Source organism: Phasianus colchicus, chromosome 6, assembly GCF_987193195.1.
Source record: "Phasianus colchicus chromosome 6, bPhaCol1.hap1.1, whole genome shotgun sequence".
NCBI classification, from domain to species: Eukaryota; Metazoa; Chordata; class Aves; order Galliformes; family Phasianidae; genus Phasianus; species Phasianus colchicus.
Window position 1 is genome coordinate 47,467,721 of NC_143441.1, and position 14,180 is coordinate 47,481,900.

At 42.1% G+C, this 14,180-nt stretch overlaps 1 long non-coding RNA gene across 1 annotated transcript; it reads left to right on the top strand.

The window, feature by feature from the left end:
- The first annotated feature begins 5,833 nt into the window (after positions 1-5,833).
- Positions 5,834-7,859, top strand: LOC149917597 (uncharacterized). The gene is made up of 3 exons (XR_016467912.1): positions 5,834-5,889; positions 7,494-7,587; positions 7,675-7,859. It is a non-coding gene; the product is annotated as an uncharacterized LOC149917597 (long non-coding RNA).
- Positions 7,860-14,180: the final 6,321 nt, after the last annotated feature.

The window sequence follows — 14,180 nt, forward strand, 5'->3', positions numbered from 1 at the left end:
TCTTCACAGGTTCTCTTTGAAGAGACACATTGGATCTATGCAATAAAATTGCAGTTTCTTCTCCATTATTGTTATGAGTGGGAATCTTCCAAAGAAATTTCCACTCAGAAAACACCCATCTTTCAAAAGCACGCTATTCCCAGAACAGATACCCATCAGTGAAACTTTGGGAGGGTGAGTTTCTTGAGCTACTGATGCTCCAAAATAAGAAAACGATATGTGGATACCAACTTCTGTCAACTAAGCAATAATATACGTAAAACACTTGGCTTGGTTGTGCAAGAACTTTATTTAAGACCCTTCTGTGGGTTGTGAGGTGTCACAGAATCATAGAGTCATTAAGGTTGGAAAAGACCACTGAGATCACCAAGTCCAACCCCAACCCACTCCACCGTGCCCACTGAAGATGTTCCTCAGTGCCACACCTCCACAGTTCTTGAACACCTCCAGGGATGGTGACTCCACCACCTTCCTGTGCCACTACGTTTCCACTCTTTTGGAGAAGAAACTTTTCCTAATATCCAGCCAGAACATCTCCAGCAAAGATTTCACTGTGTCTGCTCATCAGTGAGTTGCCCTTTGTAAGACTCATATCCTGACCAACTTGCTGCAGTTCTACTTCCAAACAATCCACTCTGGGAGAGAGATTTGTCCTCCACAAATACTGCTTCGCATCTTAGCAAGATCAGTTTGCAGCTGCTCTTGATCCTTGATGTCCAATCTAGCAGTGCACACCTGGTCCAAACTATCAGGAAGGGCTGTGCTCTTTTGGCTGCTGATCCTCAGTGAGGGTACACCTCATTATTCCACACGATGGGGATCTTTCTGACCTTCATTTCTTACACCCCTGCATCCAGGGTACATCCTGCCAACATCTCCCCCTTGGTGCCTTCTTGACTGACTTGGATGCATGTTTAATTTCTTGCTGCCCAAATTAATTTCACTGCTTGTAATGTGTTTCTACTGACTTTAACAAAGCTCTCCCAAGACTCCTAATCTTGATGACCTTTCTAAGAACAAATACAAGCCAACTTGTTTCCCCAGGCAGATTTTCCTAATTTCTTATAGCTCTGTTGCCAACACATTCCCACTTCCATCTAATTTCTTTTGGATACGATGACTCCTCTCCTAACTCTAGAGAGAGTAATCAATATCAGGAGGAAAAACAACCATTTTGGCTGCTTGCTGGGAAGTAGTTTGTCCTGTTTAAGGAAACTCTGGAGAGAGTCTATTAGGCACAAACCAGAGGCATGAGCTGACAACTCACATCTACGTTTTTCTTCATGCTGATGCTTTCAAAGTCTACATCAGCCACTAGAATCTCCATTAGGTTACTTCTCACCTGACTGCTGAGATTTCTACTGAGCACCATAATTCTTTCCCCTTTGTTTTTTCCCCACTGTGATGTAATTATACTTTTTGCAGCCACAGAAAGTTGAAACTGGTGAGGCCCTGGCACAAGCTGCCCAGATAAGTTGTGGATGACCTAATCCAAGAGGTGTTCAAGGCCAGATTGTATGGGGCCCTGTTAACCCTGATCTAGTATCTGATGTAGTGATTGGTAACCCTATCTATAGCAGAGGGTCAGAACTAGATGATCTTTGAGGTCCCTTCCAACTCAAGTCATTCTATGATTCAATGATTCTATGAAAACATTGGGATATGAGCAACTGAGGCATTGGCTGCAGCTCAGGTCTTCAGAGAGATTCTCCTGTTGAAAGCAGCTTTTAAGAGGCAGTCGAGATGACTTGCCAAAGGTGACCCAGAACATGTGTAGCAGTGTGAGAAATGAACTCAGGTCTGATGAATACCATACTAGAGCCCGAAGCAGAGGATTATCTATGTTTTTTTCTGTAACAGTGGAATAGAGGAGAGGTAGGGATTTCCAGGAACAAAAAATCACATCTTCAAACCTCTTTAAAGGCCATGGACTTAAATCCTTCTTGTGCTATAAATGTACTGCAGAACCAATGTGAGCAGGGGAAAAATAAGAGTTCAGTTCAGTTCAAATTTGCTTCAACAAATTTGCAGTCAACACTTTTTTTTTAATGCTCTTTCTTTTTTTTTTTACTTTTTTTTTGAGGACGTTTAAAGAACAATGAAGACTCAAGACTGTTCACGGGGTCGGGGTTTCTGGCACTGCTGAAGCTTCTGCAGGGTAGCAACACTTCTGTATTCAGATGAATTGCTAACTCTGTCATAGCCCTGGTAGAACACTATTTAAAAAAGTTATTTCTGATGACATATTCCAGTGCAATGGAGATTCCTATGTATGTTAATTTGCTTTGAGAATTGCATCATCCCAAAGGAAGTATAGCAAGAGAGATTTAAAACAAAAGTGGTCTGTCTCCTGGCTGAGCTGTGATACTTGGCAGTGATACTGCTCTCCACTGAGTCCAACGTGCTGCTTTAACATAATGCTCTCCTCCCCATTGTGTCATGCTGGAAGGATGGTGTTTCTTGTCTCTCGATCCCTAAAAGATACTAGATGAGATATTTAAGCTACCAATGTCCTTGAATGAGGTTATTAGTCCATGTAGGACCTTGTACTGTGAGCATTATGGTGATTTCAGGGGGACTGTTCAGGAAACAAAATGCTGAAATGAAACCTCTAATTACTGAAGCAAGTGTCGTGGAAACCTACTTATAACTTGCTTATAGGACATGCATATTTATCCCTATTACTGTCCCAGTATTTTATCAACTAGTGTTGAATTGAGAGGGTGGGGTGCCTGGGATGAAAAAGGATTTCTTTGCCCACTTCCAGGTTTCACACAGTGCTAAGACACTAATTTTCATGCCCCAAACCCGACATATGACCCTTGCTGCCTGGAAGGGACATTTTTGTGTATTGTCCGTGACAATTTTTGGATTAACACCACTGCTAAGTTCCTGCCCACTGCTGAATTTCATGAGAGAGCTGTGCTGAAGGTATGACATTCTGGTACTTCATCTCCCTCTGCCTCCAAATGTGGCTGTAAGGCTCCAAAATACCAAGAAAGGAGCTCCTGGCTCTTTCCTCCACGCTTTGATAACAGCATGTTGGTGGGCATTTGTTTCAGATGAAGGGTGAACACGACATCAGCTCAACTGTGGCTGCACATGGGTTATAGTTGAGGAGCTCATTTTTTTTCATTTCTGCTGCTGAAAGAGACTGAATGAGTTGGTAAACACTTACCTTGAGTGAAATGATTTTTTTTTTTTTTTTTAATACAAATTAATGAGGAAATCAAGCACTGGTCCAAAAAATCTTATATTGAATTTTAAAGGTTTGCTTATTGAAAAAATCCCCCAGAAGTCACAGAGGAAACCTAGCAGGAAATGGATAAAGAAAGAAGAAACTGCTTGATAAATGTTACCTTGTTTTAGGACAGTTCTGTGGAAAATGCTAGTTATGGTACACAGCTGATAGTAACAGTCATATTAAGGGTACGGGTATAAACGGGGAAAATTTGCGTAGCACAAACTTCTACCTGTGGTTCTCTCCCTTGGAAGAAAGGGAGCTCCTACAAACCTGGATAGAAAGTGGGGGCAAGGACTAACCCCTCATTCCCTGGTATGCCCATACTTTCTATCTTAGCATGGTTAAAATGGCCAAAACACAATTCCTAAGCAATCTCTGTTGATATGTTAAGGCTACTACAATTACATTACCCTCCCTCCCACTCATGTAGGAGTTGCTAATTAAACTGCAAAACAATTCTGCCTGGTATTTAAATGTTGTGCTTGGGTATCTACATAGTTCATTATCCATTCCTATGAATATCCCAAAGCATGGCTCTGAGGAACAGCTCAGTGGAAAGTTTAATCTTGCGCTGATTTGCTAACTACCTGTAATCAGAGGTACACCCACCCCCTCGATCAGCTGGGGACAGCACCTACCCCTGCAGCTCAGCCTTGTAGGGCTGCTGTCTAAGGAATTTATGGTCAGGTTCAAAGGATTTCAGTGGGATAAATGATCAATTAAAAATGGGAGTCATTCACTCTGCTTTAGATATGCTTTCAAAAGAGAAGTTTAGAGGTGCTTAAGTTTAAAGCATGGTGATTACACATTTCTTTTATGTTCAGTGGAACAATCACTGCAGGATCCATTTACGTTTTCTCAGCGGAGAAAAATGGCCCTTTCTAGAGGGCAGTTCTTCTGACCTCTCCCAGACGCTTATTTTACGATGAGATCACTTCCCATCTCCCCATTGGCTATAAAAGAGGCTGAGGTCTGAGCAGGTCTCAGACGTCTGACTTTTGGATATTGAAATTAGGGTAGAGGGGCTGCACCCTGCCTACCCCCTAATTGGGCTGGGCAGCAAGCAGGCTCAGGTCTGGTGCCAGTTTCCTCTGTGGGTTTGGTTCCTGAGCGAGAGCTCTGGACACTTCATTTTTCTTTGATGCATAAATGAGAAATACTCCACTTGACATTCACAACTGGGTGGAGGAAGGGAGACCACGCTGTACCTATTTATTTATGTGCTGTTGAACACATTGGGTGTAGTCTTGGTGGACAACAATAAAATAGGGCTGCCTTTATGGTGTCACCTTTCAGAGCAGCTCCCACACCAAGCCAGGAGTACAGTTGGGGAAGCTTCAGTCTCTCATCTGCTCCATAATCCACATTTCAAGCAAAAGGGATCGTGCTCTTCACCTGTAAGAGTGAGAGGAGCTGAGGGGAAGGCAGGAGCTCAGCATGCTAACAAGCTGAGTGCTTTTGTTACTGAGGCAATAAAATCTCTTTGCACCTATTATTCCTTTTTGTGCCCATTTATAAGTGTTTCCACAATGCGAGTAGTGTTGTTCAGAGCTCTCTGCGTCTGACTTGTTTTTTAAATCTGTTATACTATTATCTGGAGCATATTAACCCCTAGGTGCTTAGGTTTTCAAACGTATAAGCAATGCTAGAGGGAGGGAGAGGAATAAAACATCTAATCCTGCTTAAAAAAGAGCCAGAAGGTGAAATAGCAGAATAATCAGTCTTTAACACAATTTACCATCACCTTCTCCGCAAGGTCCCTTTGCTGTGATACTCAGAATTAAGAGACAAACTCGGCTAAGTTACTGCAATTCAGAAAACATGCACACACGCACAGACATACAAGTCAATCAGAGCCTAGCAGTTCCCTATGGTACAATTGTTGTAAGCACAAACCATTTTTAAACTGATACCAGAAATGAACTTTTATTTTCAATCATATTTACCGTAAATTAGAAATTACTCAGTAAAACGCAATCTGTTAGGCAAAAAATGCATCCTGTCACTTTCAATTAACCAGCTAAAAGGTTGTTAATGAATAAATATTGACTTTTAGAGGAAATGGTTCTTAACCAGCCTCGGATCCGTGTGCACGATATTTGACAAAGGATCGATATGGAGCTGGTACACTCCTGCTAACCTGGAGGTAACTGTTCTAAATGCCCTGGCACAGTGCTAAATGACAAGTTGCACTCTGGCCCAGCTGTAGCGGTAGAATAAAGAGATGCTGAGATATGGAAATGCTGCCTTGTGTTGATGCAGCCCACTCTACTGAAAATGAACTTCTGAAACTGAACAGCCAATACTGTGAACTTGGAGACAGAAACCAGCCATTTGAGCATCCCGGCAACAAAGACCTTGAGCAGTAATGAGAGCTGAAACAGCTCTACTGCTTTGCAAATCAGACCTCTTGTTTGCTACTGTATGGGAACTGCTGAATCATGGCCTGAACCTCTGATTGATCACCTGAGGCGAGCAATGAGTCAGCCGTGGGAGCACAGGTGAAGGCAATTCACCTGTGCTGCTGGAAGGGGTGGAGCCTGGCTGCACCTCTCCTAGACCCGTTTAAGAGCTGACTAGCAGAGGGAAAGGATCTCTTTCTGGAGATCCCCCTTTTGGAGTTTTACAGCGAGCCCAGGACAAGGGTAAGCACTCTATTTTTTTATAATTATTATTATTGGTGTAGTAACCTGCTTAGCCAAGCTCTGGAATATTTCCTAATTATAACATCTGTATATCCACTGATTATACAGCTACCAAAAATGTACATGTAAATGCTGTGCAGATCAACTCTTTGGGCTTCTAAGAGTTTCTCTCACAGTCTGTAAAAGCTCCCTGAGATGACACACCAGGGTGTATTCTAATGTATATAATGACTTGCACTATGCTTTTTGCTAACCTGCTGTAGGGCATCAAGTCCCAAAATCCAGCAGAACTGGTTGGGTTTTCACATCTATAGTTAAGGGAGAGCCAGGCAGGTAAGACCCTGTAGTGAAAGAGCATGTTCAGGGTTCAAAATTCATCCCTAGTTTGCACTTTCACTGCTAGATGTATAGCTCCTCTAGTTCTCATTTATAAGTGTTTAGCTCATTCATTGTGTTTAGCTGAGGGTACTGTGTGGACGGATCCCTAGTTAGCTGGGAGGCTCTGGCCTTATTAAGCTTCAAGCAACTTTAGTCACCTTAGTTATAATGGTTGGTGTGATGTGTCACACGATGCAATGCCACAGCTGCTTTGTATCTTCTTACAAGTAGCAGGAACGTATTTATTGATATCATATAGATGTAATACAGTTATCTCATTGAATCATAGGGTTGGAAGGAACCTTAAAGATCATCTAGTTCCAAACCCCTGCTGTCACCGAAAGGTATTGGAGCTTCTTGAGATGATCATGGCTTTCAAGCGTGTCCCTTTGCAATCTTTGTTTCCTGTTCCATCTTCTCTATGTACAAAATCAGAAGCTGTTTGTTTCAGTCCTTAAGCACTTCCAGTTGTTCCTAAATCAAAAAATATACCTTTGTCCTCTCATTCCTAAACACAGAGTGATCATGTTTGAAACATGACAGCTGCCATCAGCTGGGATTTTTAAGAGTTAGGTGTTTTTACACATGTTGACATTTCAAGTATTTTTCTTGCTTGAATGGAAACACAATTGTCTCTGGCTCCCTGGGCTGAAGATGATCAAGATTATGAAGTTTACAGATGCTTTGCTGCTCTGGCATCTAAATGGAAATGATTCCATCATCTGGGACACCTCAGGAGACCAGCAGCAAGATTGCTGTTTGAACTAAGCCCATTGCTTTGGTGGTTAAAGGAGACCTTTTGGAGAGGTGCTAGCCCAGTCTTAGCTGGGCAGGGTTGTCTTTATTCTCAATAACGAGCTGATCACTCTGTGCTGGGTTTGACTGATTTTTTTGTTATGTTTTTTCCAGTTGCTGTAGTGGTACTTCTGTTGTAGTGAGAGAAGACGAAGTCATCTTGTGGTTTCAGAATTCTTGCACCTTTCTTTTTACCCATCCATGGCTTATTTTTACCTTTGACCAGAACAGCATGGTCTGATATGTGTTGGGCCATTCAACAGCTTTGGGTTCCAGTTGAAACCCAAGGGCATGTTAGTGAGTTGCTGTGCCCAACCCAACAAGAACCATTTCTCAGAAGGAGTATTTAGCACACTTCCTATGGTTCAGCTATGGGGTAGACCATCTAGTGCTTTATGTAGGGCATTTCATTTCTTTTTTATATTTTGTAGGGCATATATTTTGTAGGGCATGTTGAATGCAGGACCTTGGAGGCTTCTTGCCAAGAAAGGATGTTGTGATACAGCTTGAAGACTTTCTTCATAGGTCAGTAGTGTAGCTCTAATGCAAGGGAATAACTTCTGTGCTGTGATGTTCTCTCTCTTTCCAATTGTTCCAATTTTTGCTCTTCAGATGCACCTGGATTCCTCTCACATTCCCATCTGTGTGATAAGTAATGCAGCACAAATTGTGGAACTGGATATTATTTGGTGCGTCAACAACAGTAAAAGCTAACAGCATTGCACAGGGACTAATAAAGCTGAGATAAGAACTGCTGGGCTTTTCTCTTCTTCATTGGCAGTTAAATGTGATTTCTATTATCTCACTGTTTGCTTTAATGTTATATGGAACCTGTCAAAGCTCCATAGTCTCACTGCTCAATGTTCAACTAGGAAAAAAAAGACTCCGTAAATTACAGTAACTTTGCTTCTGAAAGGTATGTAAAAGTATTCCATCTAATTCATGGCTCCCTTTTATCATAAGTGATAGTGGAAATGCAGAAGATTAACAAGGTCAGATGAGTTTGGGATATCAGGCCAAATCTGTATATCTTCTGGATTTTACTGTATTCTCACTATTATCCCTACATTTGCTGCAGCCTGTATCAACCTCTCATATTCTCCACAGCCATCATCATCATCTCCCATAAATGCCTTTGATTTGCCAGCCTGCTACCAAAGCTCCAAAAATCCATTGTATGGCAGAGAGGATGTGACTTACAGGATGTCAAGTCTTGTGAACCTCTACATTCAGACTATTTCTTTGTGTGTCTGTATGGACAGTGATGACAGACAGGTATCTTGAAGAATAATTGAAAGGATCATTAACCAGTACAAAGTGCCCTAATTATTTCAGGCATAGTCTCATGCTCATTCTTCCTCTTTAGGAGTTTCCCCCATGTGCAGCTTCATAAAGTGACTGTGCATGGTGAGTAGGACCTGATATAGGTCATAAGGCATTTCGAGGCGGCAGGAACTTCAGGTCTTTGTTCTACCCATGGGAGATATCCTTGTAATCAACATTTTCACGGTGGCATCACTGCGTGGCTTTTCTTCTGTCTAGTCAGATTTTACTCAGTAGCATTGACTTAGAGGATGGTGTTTGATAACAGAGCTGAGTCCTTGATGGGAGCCTTAAGTTCACTCTCTAGAGGTTGTAAAACAGCCAGAACAGGACATGAGTTTATAAGGTATATGTGATATAGGAAGGAGACTTGATCTCTTTGGTAAGGATCCAATTTTTCTGTATGATCACATTTCTCCAGCTGGCAATTTGTAGATTGGTTGAAATATCAGGGATGTAATGAAATTCTCCCAGCACGCATTGCTCATCCTGTGCCAAAATCCTCATCACCCTGGTTCTGTCATCAATAAAAGATGATAACATCGTTACTTAATATTCATGTTACAAAATAAATGAGGAGAGATGGGGCTGTGTTGTGCTACATACTGCATAAACGCACCAAGTTGTATCTCCTGCCCCAGGGAATTTATAAGAAGTGTAAGACACACGAGGCATGGAAAAGTTTGTGGCTCGGGAGGGAGAATCTCCATGGCAAACCATGGATTGTCCCACTTGTGGGCTCTGCCCTCAGCTCCCTATGTTAGGAGAGCAACCTTCAGAAATTTCAGTTACTTCTATGGGAATTGTTGACAAGGGCAGTGGGACGGACAGAGCAGGTCAGGTCTGGTCCTGGAATAAAACAGCAGAATGCCCACAGTTGTGGTGTATTAAAGTCCTTTGAAAGAAAATGCCAAAGGAACGGGGGATAATGTTTCCTGTGATTATTCCAAAATGGTGCATGCCTCTTTCTAGCCTACTCCTGCCTTGAGCATTACTCTCCTACCACACAGCTGATCCCTTAGTTATTAGCATAAAGATCATAAATATCCCATGTAGCTCCAGGACCTAGTGATTCCCACCAGCTTGGAAACAATAAGGAACAAATACCTGGACCCAGCTCCAGGAGGTAACAGGGAAAAGTGAAGGATGCATGTTGAATCAGATCTTACTGGAACCAGACTGAGGTCTGTACAGTCCTGCTCATTTCCCACCTTTCTGTGGGGGGAAAGGGCATAGAGAGTGTCTGACTTCAGATCTGGTTTAAAAAAAAAAAAAAAGTTTTGAGCTGGAAGAGGTGCAAGAAGAGAGAGGCGATGCCTCGTGTTCACAGTCACTGTGCAGCTGGTGGAGAACACATTACAGAGTAGCAGGACTGAGGATTAAAGGGAAGCCATTCCCTCTGCTCACAGCAGGAAGGATAGCAGTCCTATCATCCTCTCAGGAGTTGCTCTCTGCCACACTCTTAAATAAGACAGGATAGTGATTAAATTCCTTCCCTGGGAGCTTGCCTTTCTGAGACAAGTGGAAAAAAGAAAGGAAACATGTAAACAAATACTAAACAGTCAGGCCAGCCTCCCGTATTCAGCTGTGCCCTGGGTTGTTGCATGTGCTGCTATTAGGAAATGTGCATGCCTGAGCTCCTGTGCTTGCTTCAGCTTGTGCTAACTTTTCTGCTGCCTTCCTCGGTCACTACATCAGCACCCGTTGCTGCTTCTGCTGTGTCTGTGCTGTATGATGAACTGACCGTTCTGTAGTGGGACTTCTGCTGCTAAGAATTCTCAGAATGGATTTGGAGGTGATGTTTGATTATTCAGTCCTGATTTTTTTTTTTTCTCTCTTTTCCCTAAATCCATCCAGATTCTTTTTGTTCTCAAGGCAGGACCAGTCCACAGGCCGTGTAGGTCAACCTCTTGTGTGCTACACTCAAGCCCTGTTCATGTCCTGTAACGCATCATCTGGAGGCTGATCTGTTGACTTGGAACTTTGGTCAACGTTAGACTGGTTTACCTGTAGCTAACATCAAAACGAAAACTATGATTGCATAATAACATCTGAGTCTATGCAAAGATTACTGAGATGTGGGCAGTGAGGTAGGAGTTCGCTCTTGCAAAGGACAAAGATAAAACAGCTGCCAAAGGACAACTTAGTGCCCAAAGCCAGCCCACGGGTGCAGGCAATGCTGCATCTTTTAAACACTTTTGATGCATCCTGCTACATTGATCTGCACCTCACAAGTATGTTCTGTTGCATTATGTCAGAACTGACATGACGTGAGGTAATTGGATTTGATATGACATAATCCACCCGTAACACAACATGTGATAGATGAAAGGACTTTCCCTGAGGCAAGCAGAAGCCAGCTGGTACTGTACAACACCTGCAGAAAGAAATGGGTTTTAATCATCTCCTCCTAGACTGGGGTGGCAAGTTGTACAATCTATGTGCATCCCTAATTGGTAACTCAGAGCATTTAATTGTTTTTCAGAACAACACTTCATGTTTTTATTGGGTTGGAAACAAAATGAGAGTTTTCAGAAATTCATCTCAGAGATGCACGCATAAAAAAGAAATCCAAGCTCAGGTGAAGTTCAGCAATACTTGAGACATAATCAGTTTGTTTCAAACTCCTCTGATTTAAAGCATCTTTTGCTTTTTGTTGATATGCGTGTATGTTTAATCCTAGTTTTCAGAGGAAGAGGAACACTTAGCTGATACCCATTTAGATGTAATCCTGAGCAGTTTCTTGTGATGCTTCCTGCTGTTCTGCCAGCATTAATGACCACTACACTGTACAGCTATTAGGTATAGCTTGGAAATGTCAAAGCTGAGCTTTGAACTTGATCATCTTTTCCTCGGGGACATCCCAGCCTCTGTAATGTCCCCAGAGTAGGAAGGGAAAGCCATGAGCAGAAGATTATTCACAGTTTGGTCAGCAGATTTGGTACCTTCACTCCTGAATGAAAACACCAGGTGAAAATGCTGGAGGGGTGAGGAAGAATTGCTTTAGCTGAGTTAAAAGGTATCTGGTCCTCGAGTGGACTGTCCTCCATGAGCTTTGATCCAGGTTGCTGTCATCCAGCTGTTTTACAGGCTTCCCTTTCAACGCTACTTTCTGAAGCACTGCCACCTCTTCATTCACTGCAAAATGATTCAGAGGGTTCAAAAAAAAAAACAAACAAGCTGTACTGGGAAATCCTGCTGAATACAGGAATGGGAAGGGGAGGGCATCATTTTCAATGTACATGTCCTAATTCCTCTTGACTTTGATGTATAGCTTCTGTCTTGCATTATTTAGCACAGACATGTGGCACTCCCACATCTACAGTCATTTTTGAGGTGCAGCATGCGGAGTTTCGTGTTACATCACCTGGCTGTCAAAGAGATGGAATTTCCCTATTTTTCCCATTTCAGTCCTGACCCTACCCCTAGTGTTTTCATCCTAGGGAAACCTGGACAAAAACAGCAGACAATAAGGCATCAGTGTGCAAGGCTCTCATTCACTGAGGGGGAGCAAGGGATTCCCTGCCAGCACCCTTCCAGTCCTATGTATTTTACTCTCCTCTTTGGTGGCCCTACCATCACAAGGATGGACTGCGCTTAATGTCCTGAGTTCTTCTGTAATACAAAAAAACGCATCCTGTGGCTTATGATGATGATCTCCAAATATGAGGTGATTTTGTATTTATGTCAAAGGCCCTGCTGCAGTTTCCTCTTGCTGGTGTGTCCAAGAACTCCTGCCAAGTGCTGCCATCCCAGTGCACGCCCTAGTGAGCAAAGGCAAGCTGTGTTTCAGTGCTGGCCTTGAACGTCCTTTGATTGGGGTTGAAAGAGATGCTGAATGTTGTTCTAAGCTGTTTCCTTTGTGATGCCTTTGGTATAAATCTCTGCCCCCTTTCTTAAAAGCCAGCTCAGCCACATGAACTAGGCTTTATTTTATGAGGCTCATTATTTTTATATTGATGTTCATTTTCTGAAAATAGTGTGAAAGCTAAATGCATACAGCCCCCTAGACGTTTTAACAAAATCATATTTCAGTCACACTATCGATTGTCTATCTATAAAGCAATATATGGCCAGGAGTTAATGTTAACAGTGCACTATGTTAACTGAAGTAATGTAGTGAAAAACAAAACCAAGAGTTGGGCTTGCTTTACTTTTTTTCTGCAGCGTGACACCTCCAGCTGAGCTTTATTGCTTCTCCTGAGTGTTAGGTAATCACATAGATGACCTATAGCCATTTCCCTTAATGGACAATGAGCAAAATCAGCCAGAGTTCACAGTTGCTGATTTGGGGGGTAGCACATAAACAGTCTTCTTTTCGTTATGTTTACACCAATTTTGTTTTTGTCCTTTGAGTAAGAAGCAGTTGGTTGTGGGTTCAATGCTAAAGTGATGCTGACATGAGGTTACTTCTCTGTGCTCCTGCAATCTTTAAGTTCTTTCTGCTTTGCTGAAAAGGGTAAAATTTTTATAGGAACTGTATTTGTTCAGTCTCCCAGGAAATGAGGCTTTGTGACTAAAACCTGGCAATTGTTTACGTTGCAAAGTTTTTCTTTTACGATTACTGCAGATATACAAATAGTGGTTTGAGGACCTTGGTCTATGTTATCTCCATCTGTAGATGGGCAGATTGGCCTCTGTTTTCAGAAGTCAACATCATCCCAGCAGATCTATAATCAGGTAGATTTTCTAGCTGCGTTATTACTATTATTACTTTTCCCGAAAAGAGCTGAATATTTTCTTTCTATTTATTTACATATGGGAACGCTTTTATTTATAGAAATGCAATGATCTGGCCAAAATCACATTGCCCTGCCAGGAATCAGAGCAAAAACAAAAGCTCTCTGACTTACAAAGACTGTAGGGTCAACTAGTTATCTGTTCTGCCTCTCAATGACTGTCCCATCAAGTCAAGCAAAAATTTTTCTGTTTTGTTCTTAAAATCCTCCAGTGATGATTATTCTGCCAACAACCATGGCATGTGCTGAATAGGAAAATTTCACTCTTAACTGAAATAAAATCCCTCTAGTTCAATCTGTGGCATGTTTTCATATCATACCCCTGTGGTCATCAGAAGGAGATCATCTCCAGCTGCTGCTTATGTGTTTGAAATTACAGTGAGTCGTAGAATCATTAAAGTTGGAAAGACCATTAAGATCATCCAGCCCAACCATCAGCGGTGCTACTTTTTACATATTCTTTTCTCAGGTTTTCCCTGCTCTTGCTCTATGCAAATGATATGGATTTTATTTTTATTTTTTTTTAATCTCCTCTACTCTCTTTCCCATTAATCTAACTTCTCCTGACATATAGTGGCCAAATCAGGGAAAAGTTCTCCAGTAAAGCCTTTAACAGCCGTAAATGGAGCAGAAGGCTTTCTTCACACATCTTAAATACGATGGTGCTCTTTGCCTGCCTCAGCATGGTGTTTGCTGTTCTCAGTGTAACCTTGTTGATTCGCATCTAGCTGCACATTCACTCCAACCTTCAAGTCCTCTTCAGAGCTGCCACCCAGTCTGTTGCTCCTAGTTTGGAGCAGTGCAGTTGTTGTTCTTCTCTGATCTTGATATCCATAAGGACAAAGCTCATTTATCCTACTCTTCCAGGCCACAAATATAATTTGCCAGGATAATTTTGATCTCTAGCCCCGTGTTATCTGGTGTGCCAGTAGCCCCTCCCTCTGTAGTGATGTGTGTGAATATGTAAACATAAAGGTTATGCTGTCATAGGAAAATATTGCATAGTGTGACATCTTAGTCAGACCCTTGAAGATTTTTTTCCTGATATCCACTTCT